We start from the raw sequence: 11302 nt of genomic DNA on the forward strand, positions 1-11302 counted from the left end.
AGGAAAATGATGAAACAGATGGGAATAAATATCTGTGAAGAGCTTTGAGGGCATAAGAAATATAGCCTGGAGTTAGTATGAGGAATATATAAGAACACACTTCATTAGTTGATTAGTGTCATTATTTCTTAAAATTTAAATGGATAATATTCCATTCCACAGAGCATTTAATCTTGATACAGTTTTTTTTTTGAGATGCTAAATTTATGCCTTTCCCCTTAGACTAAATTTGAATTTCACTTTTAAATTGGTTTGTGATGCATAAATATCTATTCAGTGACTCCAGATAACTAGTACAGTAACACCCCTTAGTCTGTCACTTACAAGCTCTTCACATTGGAGCTCTGTTGTCAGTCGTTTAGTACTGTGCTCTGCTAACCACTATTTTCTTTTTGTTATGTCCTTTACCCTTGACTTATTTGACTGACATTGATTCATCTGAGGAAGATGATGGGAGCAAGGAAAATGTATCTATTCCAAAAGAGGAAGCAAAAATGCTTACACAGTTATCTCTGTGTTGGGTGCTTCGCCTCACAGACGAAGCACCTGAGATCTTTCAGAATGGAAATCTATTCAGATAAGTTAGCTGCTAGAATGTCAGCACCTTGTCAGGCTGACAGTACTGGTGATCCCATGGCTCCCATCAGGAGCTCCAGGCTCCCTATCCTTCACACTCTAAATGCTTTTCCTGAACATTTAAATTACATGTACTTCCTAAGCTACTGCACACTTTCCCTATCTGCTGTATAAATTATTATGGGAAAAATTGCTTTATTTTTAATTAAACTGCTTACACCTGCACTTCTTAGAAATGCAGCCTCAGCAGACTAGGGTTGTTTAGCTGTACTTGGAGATTGCAAAGAATTACTCAGATCTCTGTATGTTTTTAAACTAAAATTTAAATTTTACCACTCTTGCAGTATTGGTGGACATAACGTTTCAGGAAAAGCCAATCCTGTATGTTAGAAAGCTTATGGACAATAATGCCCGAGCTCTGCTGTCTGTCACAATCCCTGCACCAGTGTTGGACTTGGAGTTTACTGCTATAAACTGCAAGTGACATAGGAGTTTCCTTATTTTTTGCCACAATGCAGCTCATTTTAGTGTTATGTATTTTACTTTTTCTGTCACATTTTTAAGATACTTTCCTCAAAATCCAGAGTTATGAAAGTACATTTAAAACTAAGAATTCCTCAAAATAGTGACTAAAACTTTCCTTTACACTTCCGTTGGAAATTTAAGGAATATTTGGGGTTTATATGTATATATATATATATATAAAATATGGTGCGGTCTGCTATTGAATATTATTTCTTGCCTCTGCATGGAAAATATTCTAATTAATTCAGTCATATTGTAAATTGGCACTTGGAAAAGGTCTTTTTTTCAGTCAAGTGGTATGAAAGGAGACACATTTGATCCTTATGCAAGGTATTCTGCTGACCCATGTGTAATTAAAATGTAATTAAAAAATCTAAAGATGTCACAAATAATAACGACTAATTTTCCATCATCCCCCGGATTAAAAGCAGACCTGTTAACAAGCATTATAACTTTAGCTTTGGTAAAGTAAGCTGGTCTGAGTTTTTGTTTCGTATATGCTGTCTATCAAAAGATTATCGCAGTTGTTTGTTACTGTCTAGAATAATTAAATAAATGAAGAAATTAATTATTTTAAAAAAGGGTAAGAAATGTGTAAGTGATGCTGCAAGACTCGGCTTCCAAAACTTATTCCTACTCTTGTCTGAAGTTCAAATTACTTTATAAGGCTATATGGTTCACAGAGACCTTCAAAGTCATGCTATACAGATGTCACTGAAAAATTATTATATTTTATTATTCTCTGACTAGATAAATGTAAAAAGACCACGAATGTTCCTGTTCAAAAATGTTTTTTCCCCCTATGTTTATGGAATAAAATTGGCTCCCTCTGCTGGCAGATATAACATTTGGTAATTTAAACCTCTGAAGCTTTTGGACAATGGCACTCAAAAGGAATTCTGAACTACAAACAGTGCAATGCTAGAAGAGATTTGTAGTACAGAGTGCATATATGTAGGTAGATATGCACATATATAGGTAGATATGCACATAATTTTTTGCTTTTTTATCTTATTAAGCTATAACCCATATATAAATTTATTTTCTGATTTTGTCTCTTGTAATTCAAGCAGAAAATTTAAACTCTGTTCTTTAGTTATTTAGAGAAATCACTGCATGCAGACTTCCAGGTTTGTCTGTAGAAATTAAGTATTTTGCATACTCCATGAGTAACAGAAAACGTTTTAAAAATGATTGATTAAAATTTGAAAATTTAAAATTTGATTAAAAAATTTAAAACTTAGGGAAATCTGCTTCACATGTGTAATTTGTCTTTTCCATATCACATGTGAAGTCTAAGAAATACACCTTCCTTATTCCCACATTGCTGTTCTATTTCACCATGTATTGGCATTTGAATAATTTTTTTTAAAGGTGCAGGGATAGTTTGAATTTTTATTTGCACTAACAAGGCAGAAACAGAAGCTACATATTACTCCACATTGCTTTTCATTCGTGGTGGGTTCATCTTGGCTGGAAACCAGGTGCCCCCAAAGCTGCTGTCCTGCCCTCGGCTGGACAGGGGAGAGAAAATATAAGAAAATGTTTGTGGGTTGAGATAAGGGCAAGGAGGGATCACTCAGCAGTCGCTGCCAGGCAAAACAGTCTTCACACATGAAAATTCATTTAATGTATTACCAATCAAAATCAGAGTAGGCTAATGAGAAATTAAACCAAACCTTAGAAACATCTTCCCTCCACTCCTCCCTTCTCAGGCTTTATTCTCAGTTCTCCACCTCCTCCCTGCCAGTGGTGCAGGTACACAGGGAACGGGGACTGTGGTCAGTTCATCATGTGCTATCTCTGTTGGTCCTTCCTCCTCAACAATATAACTGGTTGTCTAGTTCAGTGGTGTGAGATGTTGAAGAAATTTGGGCTTTTTAATGTTCAGTCATGGGACTTGTCATTCAGTGCTAAAAGTTTACACATGTTTATAACATCAGAAGATCATAGTTCTACAGACTGACAGAGAGACATCGATAAATGTCCATTTGTGCATCATTTTGGATGGGTAGTTTAGAGTTATGTAGATGCGAGAGTCAAGGTGAGGTCACAACTGTCAGTCCTTAAGAATGGCATAGCTGTAATACTCAAGGCTTTCAGGCTGTCTGAATAATTCTAATATATTTTTGCAGAAGTACAAAGTTAATGAAACCACTTTACACCTATTGAGGGACAGCTGAAGAGTTTAGTGTCTGGAATTAGGCCAGCAGTATTACACAACACCAATAAACTTAAATCTTATATTTAGCTATTTACTAACTGAGAAATAATTTTTTTTGAAATTTTTTTTTGTGGCATCACAAGGGAAAAACAAATTTTGGTTTATGTATGCAATCCATAATTAATACAGCATAAAATCTGTCACTGAAATCTGTTTCTTGCTTACAGTTTTGGAAAATTGAATGGATCCTATTCTAAGATTAGTGACAATGTTTTCTCCAGAGGTGTTTCTTCAGTGCTCTTCTGTTCACTAGAAATAGAACCTTTTACTGGGAGTCATCAATGGAGAAATTTGACCTTAAAGTTTCAGGGATTGCTTTTTACAGTTACTGGTCTTGATCTTTGAGTCAGGCATTTCAGCTTGTCCTTAAGCTATGCTAGCAAGTCAAGTAGGATTGGTTTTTGTTCTTATATTGGGCTTTTTTGTCAAAAGTAACTTGCAAAATGTTTGTTAAGTTGTAAAGAACCATACTATACCATGAAGGGTCTGGGAAACAGTAGAAAGCATTGTTTCCAAGGAAGGCAAGAGTGAGAAGGGTGAACTAGTGATTCAGGAATAATTCACAACTTGAATAAAATAAATGTTAAATTAATTTATCAACTCCTGATGCAAGCCATCCAAATAATGGAAATTTCTCAGAATATTGCATCTTCTTCAGTAGGGAAAATACAACCATTAAGAACACTGAGGTGTGCCACTGTAAGTGGCAGGAATTGATATACACGTCAAGTTAGTATTACCAGAAGTATATGTGTGAATCTCAATCAGGGAGAGAGTTAATCCTGTGGTACACTATCAGTTTACAGACCAAATGAGGGTTCTAAATAATGAAATTGTAGATCTACCCTGAAAGAGAACATTTACTTGGATATTTCTTCATGGTATTCTGCTGCCTGTTTGTGCCATCATGGAGTTTGTGTGCCGTGGAGATTGTTCTTAGCTTATCTTTGTTGTGATCTTTCTGGATTGAGATTGTTCTTAGCTTATCTTTGTTGTGATCTTTCTGGATTCCTGAAAAGCCAGTAAGACCTGGAGGGACAACAAGAAAAGCCTTCTGGAGTTGTCAGCTCCTGTTTGCTGTAAATAAACAAGATGAGTTCTTTGAAAATAAGACAGCTTCCTAAATAGAGAAGAGTGTTTAGTCCCAAATTTGAGACAAACAGAGAATGGGAATGGAGATTTTGACCTGAAAACATAATGGAAGCCTTGGCTTGAAAGCAATGGGATCATTGTAAAATTCAGATGTACAGGTTTATCTGAAACAAGACCAGTACATTGCTTTCTTTAGAAATAAACTACAATGTGCACTTCATTTTCTATAAACACACATACAGGTATTGACCCATGAGAGACCCTCTGCATTTCTCCATCAAGAAAACCAATGAAAAATAACAGAATATTCTTTTTGGATTTCTTATGCGAAGTACAGGAAAATTGTCCAATGCAGAAAGACATTCCAGGAAGTGAAACACTGCATGAAGTCACAGAAAACAGTGGGGCTGGTAGTTATTGTCTGAAAATGAAAATTGGTTTAGCCAGTTTTAGTTTGCTCTGTATTAGCAGTCAGTGATGATTTAGGTAGTTGTTTTCTCCTCTTGTGAGCTGTTTCCCATAATACCATAGTTATATGTTGTTAACATAAGGACTCATCTAATTTGCAGCTCCATTAAAACATGCTTCTTATTAAAAACCACCCAAAAATACTCACAAGAGATGTGGGTGGAAAAGAAACTGAAAACCAAGGACAGGAGTAAATGAAATAGAGCAAGTCAGGAAATTGCCTGAAAGTTAGCAATAAGTGAACAAAATTCAGCAAGTATTGACAAGTAAAATGAGGAAAGGTGTAGTAAGGATTCTGAAATACAGGATTTGTTTAGTGGCATGAAGTTATCTGAGTACAGACAAAGTAATCAGTTATGAGATTGTATTACTAATTTTGGGGAATAATACGGTGCTTGAGGGAAAAACTCTGACGCCCAAAATGCCCACTTCCAAAAGGTATCAAAGTTATACAGCAGATTTAAACGGTAAAGAATTTTTGAAGCATTTTTAAAAATTTTAGGGCTGTTGAGAAAGCTTGGACGAGATTATAGATGCCGTAATTCAGCCTCAGATTTTAATGGTGACTGGAGAGTAAAAAAATGGAGAAAAAGTTGAGTAGAATAAGCCAAAAGTTCATTTCAAAGATGCTATTCTGGAATTTCCTTGGCTTCATAAATTAAGTTTATTGGTAATTTATCAGAAAATAAAGAATTGATAATACAATTTCCTGAAATATGCAGGGGCAAATCAAAGTTTAAAATTATAGGGAGGATATGATAAGATGCCAGGATTTGCATTGAAAGGAAGAACTAGGCATGGACTAAATGGAAGTCAAGGAAAAAATGCAGTGACCAGTTGGTATGTACAAGACCAAAAATCACATTAACAAGGCCAGCTAACAGGGATAGTAAAATCTATGAAGAGATGATGTCCAGCACCTTGTGTGATGAAGAATATTTTGAGAGTAACTTTCAAGGCCTCCTAGCTGCTTTTGTTCCCTTCTGACTTGGGACATGTAAGCTCTTCACAGAGTGTGCTGGACCAGGATTTCTGTGGCTACCAAGGCAGGAACAGGGAAGAAGTGTCTCAGTAGAACCCTGGTGGCACAGTGCCAGACTTTGTGTGCAAGTGGTGGAGAATCCCCTGTGTGCTCCAGGAGATGGTTCTGCAATCAGTTTCTGAATGGACCATGTGGATGCCATTTTGCTCATCTGGGAACCAGAGTGGCCCACTCATCTCATTCCCCACCGCTTGCCTTAGGAGCTGAGGGCTGCTGACTGGATCACTTTTAAGCTGGGAATTACTTTAGCAGGTTAGTATGAAAACTAATGTTAAAGGTTTTGGTGAAAAAAAGAAAAATGTAATGGGAAGAAAGTATGTAATTGTTTGTTCACTTAGTAGAAAATAATTTCTGCTTTGTGGATAAGTGAATTGGATATGGAGGTGAAACCTGATCTTGAAAAGATGACAAAGTAAATAGCCTTTTAAAATTTTTTTAAAATAAAGAGTATATATTTGTGGCCTCAGAAAGAATATATAAACTGTAGAACAACTTCCAGTAAAGGAGATCAATTTAAAAATGTCTTTTTTTTGGGGGGGGTAAGTTGATGAGTTAATGCTTTCTCTTTTTAAAAGGTAGTAATTTTAAGGTGGAAGACACATTCTCTGAAGATGAAGATGAATTGTTTTTTCTCAAAGATCTGAGGAGAATTGTCCTTTTCCTTTCTTCTTTAATTTTCTTTTTATGATGTTCCAATAAGCAGGTATGATTAGAGGCTAATAGTTTTAATAAAATCATAGCTGGTATTTTTAAAAAAACTGCTGAATCCATTTCCAACCCCTAAAATATTGCATAGATACTGATTTATTTCACCAAATGCTTCAACATCATCTAATTCAAAACTTTAGAAAAATGCCTGTGTTGAAGAATAACTTGCAAAGCAAGGCCACAGAAGCCTGAGAAACATCATAAATGGAGTTTTATGCACTAGCCAGTTTATGTGACTGACTCTGAATTGCCTTTCCCAGGAGATAACAAGACTTTAAGGCCAAAAGTGTGAGCATCATAAAAGAGTGTTAAACAAGATAAAGAAGTTACATAGACAGAGCCTTAGCTAATGCTAGGAGAAGCGTGATCAAAAGCCTCAGCCAATTAGCAAGGTAGATTAGGGCGTGAACTCAAGCTTTTATCCAATTATACGTGCCAGTGTGTCGCGTAAACAGTGCTTTTGTCTATAATAATGCTTGCTTCCTGAAAATAAACGACATGACACCGATACCTCTGTGAGGAGTGTGTTATATTCAGAGCGACCCTGGACTTGTCTGGCATTACTTTTTCAACATGAAGGTTCAAGAAGTGCTAAGGATGACTAATGTTTTCTTTAATCGGTGTTTGACATTGATTGTCTGATTCCTAAAGAAAGCTTTCACAAAAAAGAGTCAGCAACAGTTATTCACTAACTGGTTTTAACAAAAAAAGGAAAAAGAAAGAAAAGAAGAGAGACATATTCAGAAGCAGTCCATCATTCTCATAACTTGCAGTATCAGATGCCAATCTGTCTTGAGAGTGCATGACTCAGGTCTTTATAGCCTCATGAATCTTAGGGAAATATGGGCTAAATGAAATTTGTCTATGTCTCTTGTTATGATAGAAATGTTTAGAATCAGCTACAGGGACAGCTGTCACTTGATTATTGTGAGATGATGAGTGGATGTGTTCCACCAACCTTGGAACAGGTGCAAGCTTGACAGGTTTATTGAAAGATGATAGGAGTGAATATGCGAGTATGTGAGGCATTGGGATCTGATTGGGTGATCATTGAGACAAAATCCGTTAAATACTTGGAAATGTCAGTTTGGATCTCCCACTTGAGAGGCAATGTAGGAGTCAGAGCTGCTGTCAGTTTATGTACATTGACCTCTCCAGGGATGTCTGAAGTATCAAGGGCAGAGTAGTTTAAGATGCAAATTCAAAAGAGGATTCTGGTAGCACCACTGTTGGCAAACTTGCCCACTTTTGTGTAGGAATCTGTATGAGTCTAACTATTCATATTGTTTTCCTCTACTAATTATTTTGTACTGTGTATCCAGAATCCTCTGTTATTGGGTTAAGGTTGAGGTTAGACACAACATTTTTGTCTGACCTTGAAATTTTGGGGAAAAAGAGATTGTCCTACTTTCAGATTACTGTATTATCTCTTGTATTGTGGTGAGAAAATGAATTTGAGCCCTTTCAGCATTCAGGAGGAGGCCTTGTTTCCAGGAAATTTAATTGCCATGAAAAGTCCTTTGGCAAACAACAGTGAGATCCAGTGCAGCACTGCGTTCTGAATGCCTCAAAGATTTTGCCTGTTTTTCCTTATATGCCACAATAGAGCCATGATTGATTTGACAGCTTGTTATTTGCCCAGATGTTAGCAGTGTAAAGCATATTTTTCTCAGTCCTTCTGCCTAGAGCAGGACAATAACTGCTACAATTTTTGCTAAAAGACATCAAAAGCCCCATCTGTGTTTAGGCATGTTTTTCAAAGAAAACTATCACAGGGTCATTAAAACTTCACACTTAATAAGGGAACTTACCACGTTGGCATTTCTGTGGACTTGTAAGGAGAAACTGCACTGTGTGTCAGTGCATAATTTCTGAAGCACTATGCTTTTGTACTCTGTCAAGGGTGAAGTAGCTCTGGATTCAAAAAGGCCACTTGTTAATAAACAGTGAAGAGGCAATATGTAGGGAAGGCCATTATCAGAGCTGGGTGGTGCATGTGCTCATAGAGAAGAATCTCATAACAAGCCAGAGTGAGAATGGAAAAGGTTAGCTGAATTATGAGTCAGAGAAGTAACAAGTAAACATTTTTAGAATTACAGTCTGGTATTAGGATTAAGGAATCTTTTGAAGTTCCTGAGATTGTGTTGTAATACATTAATTGATGCCCAAGCAGAAGTTTAAAGAACTAGTCCCGTTAATACAGTGCAGCATCCTTACCTGGCTTCTCTTTTTCCAATTCATTTTTCCTTTGGGAAGAGAGAAATTGTTATGAACCAGCCAATAATTGGATCAGGTGATAAAAGATCTTTCTGGTGTCTTGGTGTATGACTAGTTTTCACACTCTGTGTGTTCTTTCTTTGTGCTGAGTGATTATCTGTGCCTTTTTTCTCACTTTGCAATTCTTATAGCTTTATTTCAACTTCAGCCCACCAGCCTTGTGTGAAAAAAAGTTTATAAGTCATCATGCCATTTTCCTTTCCATACTGTAACTACCTTGTCTGCTTAGTCTGAATTTTAAACTGTGGGGTACCAATTATTTTTAATTCTCAATACAGTGGCTGATAGAGTTGGGCCATCTCTGCTTCTGAGTGATCTTGTAATACGCACTTTTCTTGTAGGATGAGGTATGGTACACAGTGAAGAATTTAATTTTGAAGCAAGTATAATTTTAACCTCCTACATCCTACATGCATATAGTTTTGAACTGGCTTGCTCAAAGAGGTGCAAGAGATCTGGAGCAGTGAACAGAAGCTCTCTGTAAACATTACCATGATTTGGAAACTAGGTATATTCTTGCAGTGAAATTAAAATGAAATTGAGGGAATTTGCAAAAGTAAAACAGTGGATAGGAATTCAACCCTTGGAAAATACTAGAAAGCCAGAATAAAAGTGTATTAGTTAAGTGTCTCATATTTGGCAGTTTTATCCCACTCCCAACTTTCTTAAAAGTGCAAGATATAGAAGTAAAAATGTTAGATGTCCAAACTGCACAAAGTAAAGCAGTGGTGAGATTTGTGACACTGCCAATTAGAAATTTCATTCAGAAACATGATTATTAAATAGATAGCATTCATTTATTATTAATGCACTGAATGGGTTCTACACAAATGGAATGTCAATGGAATAGTCAATGTATGAAATGGATATTTTTCCTGTAAGTAGAGTGTAAGGCTGATTGTCATTCATGCAATCATAGATTCTCTTTGGCATTTACTCTTCCTCCCAGGAAACTACCTATTCCTATCCTTTCTGTATTTGCACAGCCTGTGAGAACCTTGTAATTACCCTGCAAAACTGGTGCTGGGAAGCTCAGATTCCTTTCTCTATGCAAGTAAATGGGATATTTCTGTGCTTTGTGGCAGGAGTATAAAGTGTTCCTACTGACACCCTACAGGTTTTGCATAAAATCAGAATATTTCTTTTTTTTGTAATACAGAAACTTCAGGTTTTGGTCTCAATGTGCAGAGACAATTTTGCTGCATGTACTAACTGATGTTTATGGTTGTTTTTTGGTTTTTTTTTTGGTTTAGTTTTGTTTTTGTTGTCATTGAACATATTGTTCCAGTCAAATCTCCTTGGTATAGCTGGTCTAATTAATGCTTAAATTTTTATAAATTCCAGTTTTTACAGGATAATTAAAAACATATCAAGAATATACTATTTTTTAAAAACCATTAAACAGAGAATGAATCATCTGTATAAATCTGGTTTTGAACAATAACATGAAAAACTGTGAAAAGCTTGCATGAGATTTTTTCCTCTCAGAATCCTGTTGGTATTTAGTGAATATATTGGTTTTTGAGTAAAAAAAATAATCTTTAACTATTCTAGAGTTTCTGTGTTTTGTGATTTGTCAGTCTAACACAGCTGTAATTTTGTCAGCCCTGTATAAAACTGTATTCCTTTAAAGTTTTATTTTGGACAACTGTCCTTGCCTGTGCCAAAGAGAGCATTTTTTTTCATAGTAATACAATATATAATCTTTCAAGACTCTCTTAAAAGCTTTACTGGTTTTTGGATCATGCTCTGGTGTGCAGAGAGGGAGGATTAGGTAGGGTGCATGTAACTAAAAACACTCACTGAAAATGCTAAAACAAATGTGTGCTTTAACATATATACCATGTACCATGTATAGAAACAAAATCCTTTGTGAACTCAGACATTGTGTAGATAACATTATTTATCCAGCATATGCTGTGGAGACAAAGATTTTAGTTGGTGGCACTGACCATAAAATGAAGACTTGCATTTTATTTCAAAACTTCTTGCACTTAGGAAAAAAGGATTATCTGGTTGTTGAAATTTCTTGTTAAGAATTTCAAAAGAAGCTATCTTAATAACTTGCTTGGGTGACAGGAGGAAAAAAAGAAACAGAAGTGGGCAAATCTGCAGAGTATGGTTGCCTTCAGAGATAGAATTTGCTGGATACATGCCAACAAACATGTTTTATTTCCCACAATTTTATTTATAAATGTATTAACCCATTAGGTAAATAATGGACTTGTCCTTGTGAAAAAGACTTCTCAAATGGAGTTTAAATCAAGTGCATGTGTTTTACAAGCAAGTCAGATCTATACCCAGCTGTACAGTTATTCTCTTTGATATGGTTTATAGAAATTTGAACCAGAAGTCTTGATCAAACAACTCTGAGCTTTAAAACATCTGAA

The 11302-nt window shown here is 35.9% G+C and overlaps 1 long non-coding RNA gene across 1 annotated transcript in view; it reads left to right on the forward strand.

Annotated features, from left to right (window-relative positions):
• The window catches only part of LOC146438306 (uncharacterized), a 30977-nt gene that overhangs the window by 2856 nt on the left and 16819 nt on the right, over positions 1-11302 (forward strand). The window lies entirely within an intron of this gene.

The sequence above is a fragment of the Lichenostomus cassidix genome, chromosome 4 (assembly GCF_008360975.1).
Source record: "Lichenostomus cassidix isolate B80296 chromosome 4, HeHo_3.0, whole genome shotgun sequence".
NCBI classification, from domain to species: Eukaryota; Metazoa; Chordata; class Aves; order Passeriformes; family Meliphagidae; genus Lichenostomus; species Lichenostomus cassidix.